The sequence below is a fragment of the Gouania willdenowi genome, chromosome 21 (assembly GCF_900634775.1).
Source record: "Gouania willdenowi chromosome 21, fGouWil2.1, whole genome shotgun sequence".
Classification (NCBI taxonomy): domain Eukaryota; kingdom Metazoa; phylum Chordata; class Actinopteri; order Blenniiformes; family Gobiesocidae; genus Gouania; species Gouania willdenowi.
Window position 1 is genome coordinate 29,942,747 of NC_041064.1, and position 16,509 is coordinate 29,959,255.

Sequence of the window (16,509 nt, forward strand, 5' to 3'; positions counted from 1 at the left end):
GAAAAAAAAAAATCCAAATTTGTTCAAGTCTTATGCCTTATTATTACCTTAAGTCGAATTTTGGGCATTTGCAACTTTTTGCTCATTTTTTTTTTTTCACATTTTTGATCAAGACAACAGGGGATGTAGCTCAGTGGTAGAGTGTGTGCTTTGCATGTACAAGGCCCCAGGTTCAATCCCTGGCATCTCCAAGAATCATTAACTCATGGATTGTGAAGTTCCATACCTTCTTTCTGAAATGGGTGTTTGTCACATTTTTTCTCATTTTTCATGCCCTTCTGCATTTTAATTCCAGTTTAAGTGTGCACATCATATTTAGACTAGTTTTTAGGGTCTTTTCTCAGAAAAAAAACAAAACAAATTTGTTCAAGTCTTATGCCTTATTATTACCTTAAGTCCAATTTTGGGCATTTGCAACTTTTTTCTCATTTTTGTTCTCATTTTTATACACAGAGACAGGGGATGTAGCTCAGTGGTAGAGCTCATGCTCTGCATGTATGAGGCCCCAGGTTCAATCCCTGGCTTCTCCAAGATTCAAAAACTCATGGGCTGTGAAGTTCCATGCCTTCTTTCTGCAATGGGTGTTTGCCACTTTTACTCATTTTTCATGCCCTTCTGCATTTTAATTTCAGTTTAAGTGTGCACATCATATTTATACTAGTTTTTAGGGTCTTTTGATAGCCTTTTCTCTGAAAAAAAAAAAATCCAAATTTTTTCAAGTCTTTTGCCTCGTTATTACCTTAAGTCCAATTTTGGGCATTTGTAACTTTTTGCTCATTTCTTTTTTTTTCTCATTTTTGATGAAGACAACAGGGGATGTAGCTCAGTGGTAGAGTGTGTGCTTTGCATGTACGAGGCCCCAGGTTCAATCCCTGGCATCTCCAAGGAACAAAAACTCAAGGGTTGTGAAGTTCCATGCCTTCTTTCTGCAATGGATGTTTGTCATATTTTTCTCATTTTTCATGCCCTTCTGCATTTTAATCCCAGTTTAAGTGTGCACATCATATTTAGACTAGTTTTTAGGGTTTTTTCTCAGAAAAAAAAAAAAAATCCAAATTTGTTCAAGTCTTATGCCTTATTATTACCTTAAGTCCAATTTTGGGCATTTGCAACTTTTTTCTCATTTTTTTTTCTCATTTTTCATGAACATAATTGGGGATGTAGCTCAGTGGTAGAGCTCATGCTTCGCATTTATGAGACCTTAGGTTCAATCCCTGGCAATTCCAAGGAACAAAAACTCAAGGGTTGTGAAGTTCCATGCCTTCTTTCTGCAATGGGTGTTTGTCATATTTTTCTCATTTTTCATGCCCTTCTGCATTCTAATTCCATTTTAAGTGTGCACATAATATTTAGACTAGTTTTTAGGGTATTTTCTCAGAAAAAAAAAAAAAAATCCAAATTTGTTCAAGTCTTATGCCTTATTATTACCTTAAGTCCAATTTTGGGCATTTGCAACTTAATTCACATTTTTTTTTTTTTCATTTCTTTTCTCATTTTTTGTAAAACCAACAGGGGATGTAGCTCAGTGGTAGAGCACATGCTTAGCATGTATGAGGCCCCAGGTTCAATCCCTGGCATCTCCAAGAATCATTAACTCATGGATTGTGAAGTTCCATACTTTCTTTCTGAAATGGGTGTTTGTCACATTTTTCTAATTTTTCATGCCCTTCTGCATTTTAATTCCAGTTTAAGTGTGCACATCATATTTAGACTAGTTTTTAGGGTCGTTGGATAGCCTTTTCTCAGGAAAAAAAAAAAATCCAAATTTGTTCAAGTCTTATGCCTTATTATTACCTTAAGTCGAATTTTGGGCATTTGCAACTTTTTGCTCATTTTTTTTTTTCACATTTTTGATCAAGACAACAGGGGATGTAGCTCAGTGGTAGAGTGTGTGCTTTGCATGTACGAGGCCCCAGGTTCAATCCCTGGCATCTCCAAGAATCATTAACTCATGGATTGTGAAGTTCCATGCCTCTTTTCTGAAATGGGTGTTTGTCACATTTTTCTCATTTTTCATGCCCTTCTACATTTTAATTTCAGTTTAAGTGTGCACATCATATTTAGACTAGTTTTTAGGGTCTTTTCTCAGAAAAAAAAACAAACAAATTTGTTCAAGTCTTATGCCTTATTATTACCTTAAGTCCAATTTTGGGCATTTGCAACTTTTTTCTCATTTTTTTTCTCATTTTTATACACAGAGACAGGGGATGTAGCTCAGTGGTAGAGCTCATGCTCTGCATGTATGAGGCCCCAGGTTCAATCCCTGGCTTCTCCAAGATTCAAAAACTCATGGGCTGTGAAGTTCCATGCCTTCTTTCTGCAATGGGTGTTTGCCACGTTTACTCATTTTTCATGCCCTTCTGCATTTTAATTTCAGTTTAAGTGTGCACATCATATTTAGACTAGTTTTTAGGGTCTTTTCTCAGAAAAAAAAAAAATCCAAATTTGTTCAAGTCTTATGCCTTATTATTACCTTAAATCCAATTTTGGGCATTTGCAACTTTTTTCTCATTTTTTTTCTCATTTTTATATACAGAGACAGGGGATGTAGCTCAGTGGTAGAGCTCATGCTTTGCATGTATGAGGCCCCATGTTCAATCCCTGGTATCTCCAAGTATCAAAAACTCAAGCATTGTGAATTTGTATGCTTTCTTTCTAAATTGGGTGTTTGCCACTTTTACTCATTTTTCATGCCCTTCTGCATTTTAATTCCAGTTTAAGTGTGCACATCATATTTATACTAGTTTTTAGAGTCCTTTGATAGCCTTTTCTCAGAAAAAAAAAAAATCCAAATCTTTTCAAGTCTTTTGCCTTGTTATTACCTTAAGTCCAATTTTGGGCATTTGCAACTTTTTGCTCATTTTTTTTTTTTCTCATTTTTGATCAAGACAACAGGGGATGTAGCTCAGTGGTAGAGCTCATGCTTTGCATGTATGAGGCCCCATGTTCAATTCCTGGTATCTCCAAGTATCAAAAACTCAAGCATTGTGAATTTGTATGCTTTCTTTCTAAATTGGGTGTTTGCCACTTTTACTCATTTTTCATGCCCTTCTGCATTTTAATTCCAGTTTAAGTGTGCACATCATATTTATACTAGTTTTTAGAGTCCTTTGATAGCCTTTTCTCAGAAAAAAAAAAAATCCAAATTTTTTCAAGTCTTTTGCCTCGTTATTACCTTAAGTCCAATTTTGGGCATTTGTAACTTTTTGCTCATTTCTTTTTTCTTCTCATTTTTGATGAAGACAACAGGGGATGTAGCTCAGTGGTAGAGTGTGTGCTTTGCATGTACGAGGCCCCAGGTTCAATCCCTGGCATCTCCAAGGAACAAAAACTCAAGGGTTGTGAAGTTCCATGCCTTCTTTCTGCAATGGATGTTTGTCATATTTTTCTCATTTTTCATGCCCTTCTGCATTTTAATCCCAGTTTAAGTGTGCACATCATATTTAGACTAGTTTTTAGTGTCTTTTCTCAGAAAAAAAAAAAATCCAAATTTGTTCAAGTCTTATGCCTTATTATTACCTTAAGTCCAATTTTGGGCATTTGCAACTTTTTTCTCATTTTTTTTCTCATTTTTATACACAGAGACAGGGGATGTAGCTCAGTGGTAGAGCTCATGCTCTGCATGTATGAGGCCCCAGGTTCAATCCCTGGCTTCTCCAAGATTCAAAAACTCATGGGCTGTGAAGTTCCATGCCTTCTTTCTGCAATGGGTGTTTGCCACATTTTTCTCATTTTTCATGCCCTTCTGCATTTAATTTCATTTAAGTGTGCACATCATATTTAGACTAGTTTTTAGGGTCTTTTCTCAGAAAAAAAAAAATCCAAATTTGTTCAAGTCTTATGCCTTATTATTACCTTAAGTCCAATTTTGGGCATTTGCAACTTTTTTCTCATTTTTTTCCTCATTTTTATACACAGAGACAGGGGATGTAGCTCAGTGGTAGAGCTCATGCTTTGCATGTATGAGGCCCCATGTTCAATCCCTGGTATCTCCAAGTATCAAAAACTCAAGCATTGTGAATTTGTATGCTTTCTTTCTAAATTGGGTGTTTGCCACTTTTACTCATTTTTCATGCCCTTCTGCATTTTAATTCCAGTTTAAGTGTGCACATCATATTTATACTAGTTTTAGAGTCCTTTGATAGCCTTTTCTCAGAAAAAAAAAAAATCCAAATTTTTTCAAGTCTTTTGCCTCGTTATTACCTTAACTCCAATTTTGGGCATTTGCAACTTTTTGCTCATTTTTTTTTTTTCTCATTTTTGATCAAGACAACAGGGGATGTAGCTCAGTGGTAGAGTGTGTGCTTTGTGTGTACGAGGCCCCATGTTCAATCCCTGGCATCTCCAAGGAACAAAAACTCAAGGGTTGTGAAGTTCCATGCCTTCTTTCTGCAATGGATGTTTGTCACATTTTTCTCATTTTTCATGCCCTTCTGCATTTTAATCCCAGTTTAAGTGTGCACATCATATTTAGACTAGTTTTTAGGGTCTTTTCTCAGAAAAAAAAAAACCAAATTTGTTCAAGTCTTATGCCTTATTATTACCTTAAGTCCAATTTTGGGCATTTGCAACTTTTTTCTCATTTTTTTTTCTCATTTTTCATGAACATAGTTGGGGATGTAGCTCAGTGGTAGAGCTCATGCTTCGCATGTATGAGACCCTAGGTTCAATCCCTGGCAATTCCAAGGAACAAAAACTCAAGGGTTGTGAAGTTCCATGCCTTCTTTCTGCAATGGGTGTTTGTCATATTTTTCTCATTTTTCATGCCCTTCTGCATTCTAATTCCATTTTAAGTGTGCACATCATATTTAGACTAGTTTTTAGGGTATTTTCTCAGAAAAAAAAATAAATCCAAATTTGTTCAAGTCTTATGCCTTATTATTACCTTAAGTCCAATTTTGGGCATTTGCAACTTAATTCACATTTTTTTTTTTTTTTTCATTTTTTTTTCTCATTTTTTGTAAAGACAACAGGGGATGTAGCTCAGTGGTAGAGTGCATGCTTAGCATGTATGAGGCCCCAGGTTCAATCCCTGGCATCTCCAAGAATCATTAACTCATGCATTGTGAAGTTCCATACTTTCTTTCTGAAATGGGTGTTTGTCACATTTTTCTAATTTTTCATGCCCTTCTGCATTTTAATTCCAGTTTAAGTGTGCACATCATATTTAGACTAGTTTTTAGGGTCGTTTGATAGCCTTTTCTCAGGAAAAAAAAAAATCCAAATTTGTTCAAGTCTTATGCCTTATTATTACCTTAAGTCGAATTTTGGGCATTTGCAACTTTTTGCTCATTTTTTTTTTTTCACATTTTTGATCAAGACTACAGGGGATGTAGCTCAGTGGTAGAGTGTGTGCTTTGCATGTACGAGGCCCCAGGTTCAATCCTTGGCATCTCCAAGAATCATTAACTCATGGATTGTGAAGTTCCATACCTTCTTTCTGAAATGGGTGTTTGTCACATTTTTCTCATTTTTCATGCCCTTCTGCATTTTAATTCCAGTTTAAGTGTGCACATCATATTTAGACTAGTTCTTAGGGTCTTTTCTCAGAAAAAAAAAAAACCAAATTTGTTCAAGTCTTATGCCTTATTATTACCTTAAGTCCAATTTTGGGCATTTGCAACTTTTTTCTCATTTTTTTTCTCATTTTTATACACAGAGACAGGGTATGTAGCTCAGTGGTAGAGCTCATGCTTTGCATGTATGAGGCCCCATGTTCAATCCCTGGTATCTCCAAGATTCAAAAACTCATGGGCTGTGAAGTTCCATGCCTTCTTTCTGCAATGGGTGTTTGCCACTTTTACTCATTTTTCATGCCCTTCTGCATTTTAATTTCAGTTTAAGTGTGCACATCATATTTAGACTAGTTTTTAGGGTCTTTTCTCAGAAAAAAAAAAATCCAAATTTGTTCAAGTCTTATGCCTTATTATTACCTTAAATCCAATTTTGGGCATTTGCAACTTAATTCACATTTTTTTTTTTTTCATTTTTATACACAGAGACAGGGGATGTAGCTCAGTGGTAGAGCTCATGCTTTGCATGTATGAGGCCCCATGTTCAATCCCTGGTATCTCCAAGTATCAAAAACTCAAGCATTGTGAATTTGTATGCTTTCTTTCTAAATTGGGTGTTTGCCACTTTTACTCATTTTTCATGCCCTTCTGCATTTTAATTCCAGTTTAAGTGTGCACATCATATTTAGACTAGTTTTTAGGGTCTTTTCTCAGACAAAAAAAAAATCCAAATTTGTTCAAGTCTTATGCCTTATTATTACCTTAAGTCCAATTTTGGGCATTTGCAACTTTTTTCTCATTTTTTTTTCTCATTTTTCATGAGCATAGTTGGGATGTAGCTCAGTGGTAGAGCTCATGCTTCGCATGTATGAGGACCCTAGGTTCAATCCCTGGCAATCTCCAAGGAACAAAAACTCAAGGGTTGTGAAGTTCCATGCCTTCTTTCTGCAATGGGTGTTTGTCATATTTTTCTCATTTTCATGCCCTTCTGCATTCTAATTCCATTTTAAGTGTGCACATCATATTTAGACTAGTTTTTAGGGTATTTTCTCAGAAAAAAAAAAAAATCCAAATTTGTTCAAGTCTTATGCCTTATTATTACCTTAAGTCCAATTTTGGGCATTTGCAACTTAATTCACATTTTTTTTTTTTTTTCATTTTTTTTTTCTCATTTTTTGTAAAGACAACAGGGGATGTAGCTCAGTGGTAGAGTGCATGCTTAGCATGTATGAGGCCCCAGGTTCAATCCCTGGCATCTCCAAGAATCATTAACTCATGCATTGTGAAGTTCCATACTTTCTTTCTGAAATGGGTGTTTGTCACATTTTTCTAATTTTTCATGCCCTTCTGCATTTTAATTCCAGTTTAAGTGTGCACATCATATTTAGACTAGTTTTTAGGGTCGTTTGATAGCCTTTTCTCAGGAAAAAAAAAAATCCAAATTTGTTCAAGTCTTATGCCTTATTATTACCTTAAGTCGAATTTTGGGCATTTGCAACTTTTTGCTCATTTTTTTTTTTTCACATTTTTGATCAAGACAACAGGGGATGTAGCTCAGTGGTAGAGTGTGTGCTTTGCATGTACGAGGCCCCAGGTTCAATCCTTGGCATCTCCAAGAATCATTAACTCATGGATTGTGAAGTTCCATACCTTCTTTCTGAAATGGGTGTTTGTCACATTTTTCTCATTTTTCATGCCCTTCTGCATTTTAATTCCAGTTTAAGTGTGCACATCATATTTAGACTAGTTTTTAGGGTCTTTTCTCAGAAAAAAAAAAAAACAAATTTGTTCAAGTCTTATGCCTTATTATTACCTTAAGTCCAATTTTGGGCATTTGCAACTTTTTTCTCATTTTTTTTCTCATTTTTATACACAGAGACAGGGTATGTAGCTCAGTGGTAGAGCTCATGCTTTGCATGTATGAGGCCCCATGTTCAATCCCTGGTATCTCCAAGATTCAAAAACTCATGGGCTGTGAAGTTCCATGCCTTCTTTCTGCAATGGGTGTTTGCCACTTTTACTCATTTTTCATGCCCTTCTGCATTTTAATTTCAGTTTAAGTGTGCACATCATATTTAGACTAGTTTTTAGGGTCTTTTCTCAGAAAAAAAAAAATCCAAATTTGTTCAAGTCTTATGCCTTATTATTACCTTAAATCCAATTTTGGGCATTTGCAACTTTTTTCTCATTTTTTTCCTCATTTTTATACACAGAGACAGGGGATGTAGCTCAGTGGTAGAGCTCATGCTTTGCATGTATGAGGCCCCATGTTCAATCCCTGGTATCTCCAAGTATCAAAAACTCAAGCATTGTGAATTTGTATGCTTTCTTTCTAAATTGGGTGTTTGCCACTTTTACTCATTTTTCATGCCCTTCTGCATTTTAATACCAGTTTAAGTGTGCACATCATATTTATACTAGTTTTTAGAGTCCTTTGTAGCCTTTTCTCAGAAAAAAAAAAAATCCAAATTTTTTCAAGTCTTTTGCCTCGTTATTACCTTAACTCCAATTTTGGGCATTTGCAACTTTTTGCTCATTTTTTTTTTTTCTCATTTTTGATTAAGACAACAGGGGATGTAGCTCAGTGGTAGAGTGTGTGCTTTGTGTGTACGAGGCCCCAGGTTCAATCTCTGGCATCTCCAAGGAACAAAAACTCAAGGGTTGTGAAGTTCCATGCCTTCTTTCTGCAATGGATGTTTGTCATATTTTTCTCATTTTTCATGCCCTTCTGCATTTTAATCCCAGTTTAAGTGTGCACATCATATTTAGACTAGTTTTTAGGGTCCTTTCTCAGAAAAAAAAAAAATCCAAATTTGTTCAAGTCTTATGCCTTATTATTACCTTAAGTCCAATTTTGGGCATTGCAACTTTTTTCTCATTTTTTTTCTCATTTTTCGTGAACATAATTGGGGATGTAGCTCAGTGGTAGAGCTCATGCTTCGCATGTATGAGGCCCCAGGTTCAATCCCTGGCATCTCCAAGAATCATTAACTCATGCATTGTGAAGTTCAATACTTTCTTTCTGAAATGGGTGTTTGTCACATTTTTCATGCCCTTCTGCATTTTAATTCCAGTTTAAGTGTGCACATCATATTTAGACTAGTTTTTAGGGTCTTTTGATAGCCTTTTCTCAGGAAAAAAAAAATCCAAATTTGTTCAAGTCTTATGCCTTATTATTACCTTACGTCCAATTTTGGGCATTTGCAACTTTTTGCTCATTTTTTTTTTTCACATTTTTGATCAAGACAACAGGGGATGTAGCTCAGTGGTAGAGTGTGTCCTTTGCATGTACGAGGCCCCAGGTTCAATCCCTGGCATCTCCAAGATTCAAAAACTCATGGGTTGTGAAGTTCCATGCCTTCTTTCTGCAATGGGTGTTTGCCACTTTTACTCATTTTTCATGCCCTTCTGCATTTTAATTTCAGTTTAAGTGTGCACATCATATTTAGACTAGTTTTTAGGGTCTTTTCTCAGAAAAAAAAAATCCAAATTTGTTCAAGTCTTATGCCTTATTATTACCTTAAATCCAATTTTGGGCATTTGCAACTTTTTTCTCATTTTTTTTTCCTCATTTTTTGTAAAAAAAAAAGGGGATGTCGCTCAGTGGTAGAGTGCATGCTTTGCATGTATGAGGCCCCAAGTTAAATCCCTGGCATCTCCAAGATTCAAAAACTCATAGATTGTGAAGTTCCATGCCTTCTTTCTAAAATGGGAGTTTGTCACATTTTTCGTGCCCTTCTGCATTTTAATTCCATTTTAAGTGTGCACATCATATTTAGACTAGTTTTTAGGGTCTTTTCTCAGAAAAAAAAAAAATCCAAATTTGTTCAAGTCTTATGCCTTAAGTCCAATTTTGGGCATTTGCAACTTAATTCACATTTTTTTTTGCCTCATTTTTTGTGGACATAATTGGGGATGTAGCTCAGTGGTAGAGCACATGCTTAGCATGTATGAGGCCCCAGGTTCAATTCCTGGCATCTCCAAGGAACAAAAACTCAAGGGTTGTGAAGTTCCATGCCTTCTTTCTGCAATGGGTGTTTGTCATAATTTTCTCATTTTTCATGCCCTTCTGCATTTTAATCCCAGTTTAAGTGTGCACATCATATTTAGACTAGTTTTTAGGGTCTTTTCTCAGAAAAAAAAAAAATCCAAATTTGTTCAAGTCTTATGCCTTATTATTACCTTAAGTCCAATTTTGGGCATTTGCAACTTTTTTCTCATTTTTTTTCTCATTTTTCGTGAACATAATTGGGGATGTAGCTCAGTGGTAGAGCTCATGCTTCGCATGTATGAGGCCCCAGGTTCAATCCCTGGCATCTCCAAGAATCATTAACTCATGCATTGTGAAGTTCAATACTTTCTTTCTGAAATGGGTGTTTGTCACATTTTTCATGCCCTTCTGCATTTTAATTCCAGTTTAAGTGTGCACATCATATTTAGACTAGTTTTTAGGGTCTTTTGATAGCCTTTTCTCAGGAAAAAAAAAATCCAAATTTGTTCAAGTCTTATGCCTTATTATTACCTTACGTCCAATTTTGGGCATTTGCAACTTTTTGCTCATTTTTTTTTTTTCACATTTTTGATCAAGACAACAGGGGATGTAGCTCAGTGGTAGAGTGTGTCCTTTGCATGTACGAGGCCCCAGGTTCAATCCCTGGCATCTCCAAGATTCAAAAACTCATGGGTTGTGAAGTTCCATGCCTTCTTTCTGCAATGGGTGTTTGCCACTTTTACTCAATTTTCATGCCCTTCTGCATTTTAATTTCAGTTTAAGTGTGCACATCATATTTAGACTAGTTTTTAGGGTCTTTTCTCAGAAAAAAAAAAATCCAAATTTGTTCAAGTCTTATGCCTTATTATTACCTTAAGTCCAATTTTGGGCATTTGCAACTTTTTTCTCATTTTTTTTCTCATTTTTCATGAACATAATTGGGGATGTAGCTCAGTGGTAGAGCTCATGCTTCGCATTTATGAGACCCTAGGTTCAATCCCTGGCAATTCCAAGGAACAAAAACTCAAGGGTTGTGAAGTTCCATGCCTTCTATGGGTGTTTGTCATATTTTTCTCATTTTTCATGCCCTTCTGCATTCTAATTCCATTTTAAGTGTGCACATAATATTTAGACTAGTTTTTAGGGTATTTTCTCAGAAAAAAAAAAAAAAATCCAAATTTGTTCAAGTCTTATGCCTTATTATTACCTTAAGTCCAATTTTGGGCATTTGCAACTTAATTCACATTTTTTTTTTTTTTTTTCTCATTTTTTGTAAAGACAACAGGGGATGTAGCTCAGTGGTAGAGTGCATGCTTAGCATGTATGAGGCCCCAGGTTCAATCCCTGGCATCTCCAAGAATCATTAACTCATGCATTGTGAAGTTCCATACTTTCTTTCTGAAATGGGTGTTTGTCACATTTTTCTAATTTTTCATGCCCTTCTGCATTTTAATTCCAGTTTAAGTGTGCACATCATATTTAGACTAGTTTTTAGGGTCGTTTGATAGCCTTTTCTCAGGAAAAAAAAAAATCCAAATTTGTTCAAGTCTTATGCCTTATTATTACCTTAAGTCGAATTTTGGGCATTTACAACTTTTTGCTCATTTTTTTTTTTTCACATTTTTGATCAAGACAACAGGGGATGTAGCTCAGTGGTAGAGTGTGTGCTTTGCATGTACAAGGCCCCAGGTTCAATCCCTGGCATCTCCAAGAATCATTAACTCATGGATTGTGAAGTTCCATACCTTCTTTCTGAAATGGGTGTTTGTCACATTTTTCTCATTTTTCATGCCCTTCTGCATTTTAATTCCAGTTTAAGTGTGCACATCATATTTAGACTAGTTTTTAGGGTCTTTTCTCAGAAAAAAAAAAAAAACAAATTTGTTCAAGTCTTATGCCTTATTATTACCTTAAGTCCAATTTTGGGCATTTGCAACTTTTTTCTCATTTTTTTTCTCATTTTTATACACAGAGACAGGGGATGTAGCTCAGTGGTAGAGCTCATGCTCTGCATGTATGAGGCCCCAGGTTCAATCCCTGGCTTCTCCAAGATTCAAAAACTCATGGGCTGTGAAGTTCCATGCCTTCTTTCTGCAATGGGTGTTTGCCACGTTTACTCATTTTTCATGCCCTTCTGCATTTTAATTTCAGTTTAAGTGTGCACATCATATTTAGACTAGTTTTTAGGGTCTTTTCTCAGAAAAAAAAAAATCCAAATTTGTTCAAGTCTTATGCCTTATTATTACCTTAAATCCAATTTTGGGCATTTGCAACTTTTTTCTCATTTTTTTTCTCATTTTTATATACAGCAACAGGGGATGTAGCTCAGTGGTAGAGCTCATGATTTGCATGTATGAGGCCCCATGTTCAATCCCTGGTATCTCCAAGTATCAAAAACTCAAGCATTGTGAATTTGTATGCTTTCTTTCTAAATTGGGTGTTTGCCACTTTTACTCATTTTTCATGCCCTTCTGCATTTTAATTCCAGTTTAAGTGTGCACATCATATTTATACTAGTTTTTAGAGTCCTTTGATAGCCTTTTCTCAGAAAAAAAAAAAATCCAAATTTTTTCAAGTCTTTTGCCTCGTTATTACCTTAAGTCCAATTTTGGGCATTTGCAACTTTTTGCTCATTTTTTTTTTTTCTCATTTTTGATCAAGACAACAGGGGATGTAGCTCAGTGGTAGAGTGTGTGCTTTGCATGTACGAGGCCCCAGGTTCAATTCCTGGCATCTCCAAGGAACAAAAACTCAAGGGTTGTGAAGTTCCATGCCTACTTTCTGCAATGGATGTTTGTCATATTTTTCTCATTTTTCATGCCCTTCTGCATTTTAATCCCAGTTTAAGTGTGCACATCATATTTAGACTAGTTTTTAGGGTCGTTTGATAGCCTTTTCTCAGGAAAAAAAAAAATCCAAATTTGTTCAAGTCTTTTTGCCTTATTATTACCTTAAGTCGAATTTTGGGCATTTGCAACTTTTTGCTCATTTTTTTTTTTTCACATTTTTGATCAAGACAACAGGGGATGTAGCTCAGTGGTAGAGTGTGTGCTTTGCATGTACGAGGCCCCAGGTTCAATCCCTGGCATCTCCAAGAATCATTAACTCATGGATTGTGAAGTTCCATACCTTCTTTCTGAAATGGGTGTTTGTCACATTTTTCATGCCCTTCTGCATTTTAATTCCAGTTTAAGTGTGCACATCATATTTAGACTAGTTTTTAGGGTCTTTTCTCAGAAAAAAAAAAAACCAAATTTGTTCAAGTCTTATGCCTTATTATTACCTTAAGTCCAATTTTGGGCATTTGCAACTTTTTTCTCATTTTTTTTCCTCATTTTTATACACAGAGACAGGGGATGTAGCTCAGTGGTAGAGCTCATGCTCTGCATGTATGAGGCCCCAGGTTCAATCCATGGCATCTCCAAGAATCATTAACTCATGGATTGTGAAGTTCCGTACCTTCTTTCTGAAATGGTTGTTTGTCTCATTTTTCATGTCCTTCTGCATTTTAATTCCAGTTAAAGTGTGCACATCATATTTAGACTAGTTTTTAGGGTCTTTTCTCAGAAAGAAAAAAATCCAAATTTGTTCAAGTCTTATGCCTTATTATTACCTTAAGTCCAATTTTGGGAATTTGCAACTTAATTCACATTTTTTTTTTTCTCATTTTTTGTGAACATAATTGGGGATGTAGCTCAGTGGTAGAGCGCATGCTTAGCATGTATGAGGCCCCATGTTCAATCCCTGGCATCTCCAAGGAACAAAAACTCAAGGGTTGTGAAGTTCCATACCTTCTTTCTGAAATGGGTGTTTGTCACATTTTTCTCATTTTACATGCCCTTCTGCATTTTAATTCCAGTTTAAGTGTGCACATCATATTTAGACTAGTTTTTAGGGTCTTTTCTCAGAAAGAAAAAAATCCAAATTTGTTCAAGTCTTATGCCTTATTATTACCTTAAGTCCAATTTTGGGCATTTGCAACTTAATTCACATTTTTTTTTTTTTTCATTTTTTTTTTCTCATTTTTTGTAAAAACAACAGGGGATGTAGCTCAGTGGTAGAGTGCATGCTTCGCATGTATGAGCTCGCAAATTCAATCCCTGGCATCTCCAAGATTCAAAAACTCATGGATTGTGAAGTTCCATGCCTTCTTTCTAAAATGGGAGTTTGTCACATTTTTCATGCCCTTCTGCATTTTAATTCCATTTTAAGTGTGCACATCATATTTAGACTAGTTTTTGGGTCTTTTCTCAGAAAAAAAAAAAAAAAAATCCAAATTTGTTCAAGTCTTATGCCTTATTATTACCTTAAGTCCAATTTTGGGCATTTGCAACTTAATTCACATTTTGTTTTTCTTATTTTTTGTGAAAATAATTGGGAATGTAGCTCAGTGGTAGAGCGCATGCTTAGTATGTATGAGTCCCCAGGTTCAGTTCAATCCCTGTAATCTCCAACAAACAAATGCTCAAAATAGTCCTGTTCTATCACTTCTTTCTAAATAGGTGTTTGTCAATTTTTCTCTTTTTTTATGCCATTCTGCATTTTAATCCCAGTTTAAGTGTGCATGTCATATTTAAAGAAATGTTTAGGGTCTTTTGAAAATCCTTTCTCAGAAAAAAAAAGAAAACTCCAAATTTTTTCAAGTCTTATGACTTTCTATATTACCTTACCTCCGATCTTGGGCATTTGCAACTTTTTTCTCATTTTTTTTTCTCATTTTTTGTAAAGACAGCAGGGGATGTAGCTCAGTGGTAGAGTGCATGCTTCGAATGTGCGAGGCCCCAAGTTCAATACCTGGCATCTCCAAGATTTATAAACTCATGGATTGTGAAGTTCCATGCCTTCTTTCTAAAATGGGAGTTTGTCACATTTTTCATGCCCTTCTGCATTTTAATTCCATTTTAAGTGTGCACATCATATTTAGACTAGTTTTTAGGGTCTTTTCTCAGAAAAAAAAAAAAAATCCAAATTTGTTCAAGTCTTATGCCTTATTATTACCTTAAGTCCCATTTTGGGCATTTGCAACTTAATTCACATTTTGTTTTTCTCATTTTTTTGTGAACATAATTGGGGATGTAGCTTAGTGGTAGAGTGCATGCTTAGCATGTATGAGGCCCCAGGTTCAATCCCTGGCATCTCCATGGAACAAAAACTCAAGGGTTGAGAAGTTCCATGCCTTCTTTCTGCAATGGGTGTTTGTCATATTTTTCTCATTTTTCATGCCCTTCTGCATGTTGGTATATTAGGGCTGGGACAGGGGGCTCATACCACAGCTTAACATCTGGCCGTAGTTTTCCTGAGTGGAAGAGAGTGTTTGCAATCCATCTCTGATCCTGCACAGGGATGGTCTTGCTCATTTCCCCTGGCAACCAGAAAGAAGCTGTGGTCTGAGCTGTGACTGGTTGATCCCCTCCAGGCTGAACTCCTTCAGACTCATTCTGTTAAATAAATTAACATTAACATTAAGTTAACTGATTAATTTACGGCTACTCTAGAAAAAACAGAGAGTGCCAATAATTGACTGTTAAAGAATATATAATTATAGCAGAGGAGGCTACAGGGCTGATATTTACAGGAGGGTAGGAAATCCTTACAGGGGATGGTGCAGGGCCGGTGGTCCTCACTGAGGCTGAAGAAGGGGTCCTCAGAGGGGATGGTGCAGGGCCAGTGGTCCTCACTGAGGCTGAAGAAGGGGTCCTCAGAGGGGATGGTGCAGGGCCGGTGGTCCTCACTGAGGCTGAAGAAGGGGTCCTCACAGGGGATGGTGCAGGGCCGGTGGTCCTCACTGAGGCTGGAAGAGCTGGGGGTCTTTCTAGCCACTAAATTGGGCTTCAATTGGGCAGACAGCTTCCCACCAAAGCGTGATTTGTTGAACTGATAGGAGAAACAAATAGATTAGATAACTTGGCCACAAAGTAAAATAATTACCTATTTATCAATACCGAACAAATTAAAAACTGTAATAAAAATAAAAATAAAAATTAAATTAACCATTGATAAACTGAGAGGGGGTCGCCAAAAGGTTTTGACAGCTGCTGCAGTACCAGCTGCTGGGTCTGAGGCCTGAGACTGCTGTGTTGCAGCAGGAGCTTCAGGAGCCGGGGGAGCAGGAGTGGCAGGCTGCTAACATAACAGCAAAACAACAATAAAACAGCAAAGGCACAACAGCATAAAAACATCATAAAATTCAGATTAAACAATTATAAGATATAATTTTAGAACACTTTACCTGATCATCGTGAAATCCACAATTACAAGCTCTGGATTCTCCAAAAATAGTGGTTTGTCCACGTGCCTGCATGGGGCAGTTCACAATCTGAAACAGAATCATTATTAGCCTAGGATGAGTCAAATAGTGAATGTTTTTAACACTGAAATGTATTAGTATTTCCCAAAGTCGTGTATAATGTCCCTTCAAAACCAGCAGACATTTCACAAACTTACATAGATTACTGTACTTTACCTTCTGGTAGAGGTTGTGCCATTTTTTTTGGCGAGGGGCTGGTCTGTTCCCTCCTCCAAGGGGCCAAACCCCTGTTCTGGACATCCACTCCCCATCTCCCATTGCCTTGTGGCTTTTAGCTTTAGTGGCCATTCTAAAACAAAAGCAAACATGACAACACAACACAACACTAACAGTAATAACAACTATGTATTGCAGTATGAACATGCTCTATGTGAGTACTGTAACAAGCTATTCCACTACTGTAGAAAACTGCACAGATAATGTTTGTAACACTCAAATACAGAAATGAAAAGTACAAAAGCTGGAGGTTCATGTCAGTGGCAAATCATGTGTACACCCTCTTCATATCATAAGTACCCTCGCCATAATTTAATATGTGTTTTCATTTGTAGAACAGTTGGCTCTCCTAAACCCCTAATTTTTAAAACAGTGTGGAATTTAAAGTGGATTTTTTTTTAAATAGCATGCAACTTTTATGTGATTACTTCTATAGTAAGTAAATACAGTCTCCTTTCTAAAATGTTGGTAATTATTGTCTC

The 16,509-nt window shown here is 36.2% G+C and overlaps 1 long non-coding RNA gene and 29 other non-coding genes across 30 annotated transcripts; 29 read left to right on the forward strand and 1 right to left on the reverse strand.

The window, feature by feature from the left end:
* The first annotated feature begins 119 nt into the window (after nt 1-119).
* trnaa-ugc (transfer RNA alanine (anticodon UGC)) lies at nt 120-191 on the forward strand. The gene has a single exon. It is a non-coding gene; the product is annotated as a tRNA-Ala (tRNA).
* Nucleotides 192-458: 267 nt separating this feature from the next.
* trnaa-ugc (transfer RNA alanine (anticodon UGC)) lies at nt 459-530 on the forward strand. The gene has a single exon. It is a non-coding gene; the product is annotated as a tRNA-Ala (tRNA).
* A 282-nt stretch (nt 531-812) lies between these two features.
* trnaa-ugc (transfer RNA alanine (anticodon UGC)) lies at nt 813-884 on the forward strand. Its single transcript has one exon. It is a non-coding gene; the product is annotated as a tRNA-Ala (tRNA).
* Nucleotides 885-1,511: 627 nt separating this feature from the next.
* Nucleotides 1,512-1,583, forward strand: trnaa-agc (transfer RNA alanine (anticodon AGC)). The gene has a single exon. It is a non-coding gene; the product is annotated as a tRNA-Ala (tRNA).
* Nucleotides 1,584-1,865: 282 nt separating this feature from the next.
* Nucleotides 1,866-1,937, forward strand: trnaa-ugc (transfer RNA alanine (anticodon UGC)). Its single transcript has one exon. It is a non-coding gene; the product is annotated as a tRNA-Ala (tRNA).
* Nucleotides 1,938-2,203: 266 nt separating this feature from the next.
* Nucleotides 2,204-2,275, forward strand: trnaa-ugc (transfer RNA alanine (anticodon UGC)). Its single transcript has one exon. It is a non-coding gene; the product is annotated as a tRNA-Ala (tRNA).
* A 619-nt stretch (nt 2,276-2,894) lies between these two features.
* trnaa-ugc (transfer RNA alanine (anticodon UGC)) lies at nt 2,895-2,966 on the forward strand. The gene has a single exon. It is a non-coding gene; the product is annotated as a tRNA-Ala (tRNA).
* Nucleotides 2,967-3,248: 282 nt separating this feature from the next.
* trnaa-ugc (transfer RNA alanine (anticodon UGC)) lies at nt 3,249-3,320 on the forward strand. The gene has a single exon. It is a non-coding gene; the product is annotated as a tRNA-Ala (tRNA).
* Nucleotides 3,321-3,587: 267 nt separating this feature from the next.
* Nucleotides 3,588-3,659, forward strand: trnaa-ugc (transfer RNA alanine (anticodon UGC)). Its single transcript has one exon. It is a non-coding gene; the product is annotated as a tRNA-Ala (tRNA).
* A 616-nt stretch (nt 3,660-4,275) lies between these two features.
* Nucleotides 4,276-4,347, forward strand: trnat-ugu (transfer RNA threonine (anticodon UGU)). Its single transcript has one exon. It is a non-coding gene; the product is annotated as a tRNA-Thr (tRNA).
* Nucleotides 4,348-4,613: 266 nt separating this feature from the next.
* On the forward strand, nt 4,614-4,685 carry trnaa-cgc (transfer RNA alanine (anticodon CGC)). Its single transcript has one exon. It is a non-coding gene; the product is annotated as a tRNA-Ala (tRNA).
* A 287-nt stretch (nt 4,686-4,972) lies between these two features.
* Nucleotides 4,973-5,044, forward strand: trnaa-agc (transfer RNA alanine (anticodon AGC)). The gene has a single exon. It is a non-coding gene; the product is annotated as a tRNA-Ala (tRNA).
* Nucleotides 5,045-5,326: 282 nt separating this feature from the next.
* On the forward strand, nt 5,327-5,398 carry trnaa-ugc (transfer RNA alanine (anticodon UGC)). The gene has a single exon. It is a non-coding gene; the product is annotated as a tRNA-Ala (tRNA).
* A 1,304-nt stretch (nt 5,399-6,702) lies between these two features.
* On the forward strand, nt 6,703-6,774 carry trnaa-agc (transfer RNA alanine (anticodon AGC)). Its single transcript has one exon. It is a non-coding gene; the product is annotated as a tRNA-Ala (tRNA).
* A 282-nt stretch (nt 6,775-7,056) lies between these two features.
* On the forward strand, nt 7,057-7,128 carry trnaa-ugc (transfer RNA alanine (anticodon UGC)). Its single transcript has one exon. It is a non-coding gene; the product is annotated as a tRNA-Ala (tRNA).
* A 603-nt stretch (nt 7,129-7,731) lies between these two features.
* On the forward strand, nt 7,732-7,803 carry trnaa-ugc (transfer RNA alanine (anticodon UGC)). The gene has a single exon. It is a non-coding gene; the product is annotated as a tRNA-Ala (tRNA).
* Nucleotides 7,804-8,083: 280 nt separating this feature from the next.
* Nucleotides 8,084-8,155, forward strand: trnat-ugu (transfer RNA threonine (anticodon UGU)). Its single transcript has one exon. It is a non-coding gene; the product is annotated as a tRNA-Thr (tRNA).
* Nucleotides 8,156-8,421: 266 nt separating this feature from the next.
* trnaa-cgc (transfer RNA alanine (anticodon CGC)) lies at nt 8,422-8,493 on the forward strand. Its single transcript has one exon. It is a non-coding gene; the product is annotated as a tRNA-Ala (tRNA).
* A 271-nt stretch (nt 8,494-8,764) lies between these two features.
* trnaa-ugc (transfer RNA alanine (anticodon UGC)) lies at nt 8,765-8,836 on the forward strand. The gene has a single exon. It is a non-coding gene; the product is annotated as a tRNA-Ala (tRNA).
* Nucleotides 8,837-9,424: 588 nt separating this feature from the next.
* trnaa-agc (transfer RNA alanine (anticodon AGC)) lies at nt 9,425-9,496 on the forward strand. The gene has a single exon. It is a non-coding gene; the product is annotated as a tRNA-Ala (tRNA).
* Nucleotides 9,497-9,763: 267 nt separating this feature from the next.
* On the forward strand, nt 9,764-9,835 carry trnaa-cgc (transfer RNA alanine (anticodon CGC)). Its single transcript has one exon. It is a non-coding gene; the product is annotated as a tRNA-Ala (tRNA).
* A 272-nt stretch (nt 9,836-10,107) lies between these two features.
* trnaa-ugc (transfer RNA alanine (anticodon UGC)) lies at nt 10,108-10,179 on the forward strand. Its single transcript has one exon. It is a non-coding gene; the product is annotated as a tRNA-Ala (tRNA).
* A 609-nt stretch (nt 10,180-10,788) lies between these two features.
* trnaa-agc (transfer RNA alanine (anticodon AGC)) lies at nt 10,789-10,860 on the forward strand. The gene has a single exon. It is a non-coding gene; the product is annotated as a tRNA-Ala (tRNA).
* Nucleotides 10,861-11,142: 282 nt separating this feature from the next.
* Nucleotides 11,143-11,214, forward strand: trnaa-ugc (transfer RNA alanine (anticodon UGC)). The gene has a single exon. It is a non-coding gene; the product is annotated as a tRNA-Ala (tRNA).
* A 267-nt stretch (nt 11,215-11,481) lies between these two features.
* Nucleotides 11,482-11,553, forward strand: trnaa-ugc (transfer RNA alanine (anticodon UGC)). The gene has a single exon. It is a non-coding gene; the product is annotated as a tRNA-Ala (tRNA).
* A 618-nt stretch (nt 11,554-12,171) lies between these two features.
* trnaa-ugc (transfer RNA alanine (anticodon UGC)) lies at nt 12,172-12,243 on the forward strand. Its single transcript has one exon. It is a non-coding gene; the product is annotated as a tRNA-Ala (tRNA).
* A 283-nt stretch (nt 12,244-12,526) lies between these two features.
* On the forward strand, nt 12,527-12,598 carry trnaa-ugc (transfer RNA alanine (anticodon UGC)). Its single transcript has one exon. It is a non-coding gene; the product is annotated as a tRNA-Ala (tRNA).
* Nucleotides 12,599-13,188: 590 nt separating this feature from the next.
* trnaa-agc (transfer RNA alanine (anticodon AGC)) lies at nt 13,189-13,260 on the forward strand. Its single transcript has one exon. It is a non-coding gene; the product is annotated as a tRNA-Ala (tRNA).
* Nucleotides 13,261-14,573: 1,313 nt separating this feature from the next.
* Nucleotides 14,574-14,645, forward strand: trnaa-agc (transfer RNA alanine (anticodon AGC)). Its single transcript has one exon. It is a non-coding gene; the product is annotated as a tRNA-Ala (tRNA).
* Nucleotides 14,646-15,577: 932 nt separating this feature from the next.
* Nucleotides 15,578-16,040, reverse strand: LOC114455727 (uncharacterized). Its single transcript, XR_003672755.1, has 3 exons — nt 15,968-16,040; nt 15,734-15,820; nt 15,578-15,624 (listed from the first exon to the last, which is right to left on the reverse strand). It is a non-coding gene; the product is annotated as an uncharacterized LOC114455727 (long non-coding RNA).
* Nucleotides 16,041-16,509: the final 469 nt, after the last annotated feature.